General features: G+C 30.5%; 1 non-coding gene and 1 pseudogene across 1 annotated transcript; both read right to left on the bottom strand.

Annotated features, from left to right (window-relative positions):
- The window catches only part of LOC128871361 (large subunit ribosomal RNA), a 4513-nt pseudogene extending 2769 nt beyond the window's left edge, over nt 1–1744 (bottom strand).
- Nucleotides 1745–2186: 442 nt separating this feature from the next.
- Nucleotides 2187–2367, bottom strand: LOC128871357 (5.8S ribosomal RNA). The gene has a single exon (XR_008455912.1). It is a non-coding gene; the product is annotated as a 5.8S ribosomal RNA (ribosomal RNA).
- Between the last annotated feature and the right edge of the window lie 133 nt (nt 2368–2500).

Genomic DNA, 2500 nt, shown 5'->3' with positions numbered 1-2500 from the left:
TCCACTTCAGTCCTCCAAGGTCTCATTCGATTATTTGCTACTACCACCAAGATCTGTACCAATAGCGGCTCCATGCAGGCTTACGCCAAACACTTCTAAGCACACTATTGTACCCTCCTACTCACTAAAGTTTCAAAATTTATAAATCAATCGAAATTGTTTTATAAATCATCTACTTTAGCGGTAATGTATAGGTATACAACTTAAGCGCCATCCATTTTAAGGGCTAGTTGCTTCGGCAGGTGAGTTGTTACACACTCCTTAGCGGATTACGACTTCCATGTCCACCGTCCTGCTGTTTTAAGCAACCAACGCCTTTCATGGTATCTGCATGAGTTGTTAATTTAGGCACCGTAACATTACGTTTGGTTCATCCCACAGCGCCAGTTCTGCTTACCAAAAGTGGCCCACTGGGCACATTATATCATAACCTCAACCTTCATATCAAGAAAGGTGAGGTTCTTACCCATTTAAAGTTTGAGAATAGGTTAAAATCGTTTCGACCCTAAGGCCTCTAATCATTCGCTTTACCAGATAAGATTATTTTATATAATTTTTAAATGCACCAGCTATCCTGAGGGAAACTTCGGAGGGAACCAGCTACTAGATGGTTCGATTGGTCTTTCGCCCCTATACTCAATTCTGACAATCGATTTGCACGTCAGAACTGTTTCGGTCTTCCATCAGGGTTTCCCCTGACTTCAACCTGATCAAGTATAGTTCACCATCTTTCGGGTCACAGCATATATGCTCAAGGTACGCTCCAGTTAGAGGTATAAATAATAATAAATTATCATTATACATAACTATATGGAACGCCCCGGGATTGAATTAATTGACTATTTAAGAAAATAGACTAAAAATTAATCCCATTATATTTTTAAGTTAAGTTAATTATGCCATTAAGTTTAATATAACTCAATGACTTGCACATATGTTAGACTCCTTGGTCCGTGTTTCAAGACGGGTCCCGAAGGTATCCTGAATCTTTCGCATTGTTAATCATATAAATGCATACAAATAAATATTAATATCATAGATATTAAATTTTTTGTAAAATTCAAAAAATGAATTTTAGCATTATATATAATAAAATCTATCAACACTTTATCAAATCATTAGTATTTATTCTATGTTAATATGCTTAAAAAGCAAATTAATTTAAATAAACTTAATATCACCAATGATCTTTTGATAAATACTTTATTATGTTAATAGATTACAATGTCCTTATATGAAAAAAATGCACATTATTTTTAATTATTTAATGATGAATTTTTCATAATGGATATTCAGGTTCATCGGGCTTAACCTCTAAGCAGTTTCACGTACTATTTAACTCTCTATTCAGAGTTCTTTTCAACTTTCCCTCACGGTACTTGTTTACTATCGGTCTCATGGTTATATTTAGTTTTAGATGGAGTTTACCACCCACTTAGTGCTGCACTATCAAGCAACACGACTCTTTGGAAATATCTTTCTAGTAATCATTAACGTTATACGGGCCTGGCACCCTCTATGGGTAAATGGCCTCATTTAAGAAGGACTTAAATCGTTAATTTCTCATACTAGATATTAAGATATTCCATACACTGCATCTCACATTTGACATATAGACAAAGTGACTTAGTGCTGAACTATTTTCTTTTCGCTCGCCGCTACTAAGAAAATCCTTGTTAGTTTCTTTTCCTCCCCTCATTAATATGCTTAAATTCAGGGGGTAATCCCATATGAGTTGAGGTTGTTTTAAAATATTTTTTATCTTCTCACACAATTTAATAAATAATTATATCATCTTTTCATCTCTATTTTTCTTTTTTTCCTTTTATATAAATATATATTATAAATAATAATTATGTAAAATGAGGCAATTCTAGAATAAAAAAAAATTAATTTTTATGCTAGACATTCCTCCTTTAATTACATATATAAATTAATATTTTATATATATATAAATAATATGAAAATTTTTTAAAGAGAATACTTAGATTCAAAATTTTTATTTCATTTTATTTGAGAGGATTTTTTTTTTTTTAAGAATATATATAATAAATAAAAAATTCATTATATAATCTTTATTTTTTTGCTATTAATATTATGAATTATTTAAAATCCAATAATATACACATTTGCTTAAATTCAATTATTTTTATAAAAGAATAAGCAACTTATTTAGCATAGTCTTACAACCCTCAACCATATGTAGTCCAAGCAGTACTTTAAAATTTAATTTAATGTACATAACAGCATGGACTGCGATATGCGTTCAAAATGTCGATGTTCATGTGTCCTGCAGTTCACACGATGACGCACAGTTTGCTGCGTTCTTCATCGACCCATGAGCCAAGTGATCCACCGCTTAGAGTATTTTTTTATTTATTTTTATTTATAACAAATGTCAATTTTTTTTTGCATATATTAATTGAAAGAGTAAAATTAAATAATAATAATAATAATATATAAATTGATTTTCTTTCAATAATATATATCAAATATATTT

Source organism: Anastrepha ludens, unplaced genomic scaffold (genome assembly GCF_028408465.1).
Source record: "Anastrepha ludens isolate Willacy unplaced genomic scaffold, idAnaLude1.1 ptg000160l, whole genome shotgun sequence".
In the NCBI taxonomy this organism is placed as follows: Eukaryota; Metazoa; Arthropoda; class Insecta; order Diptera; family Tephritidae; genus Anastrepha; species Anastrepha ludens.
Note: the sequence above shows the minus strand (reverse complement) of the source record. Positions and strands in the feature narration are given on the sequence as shown.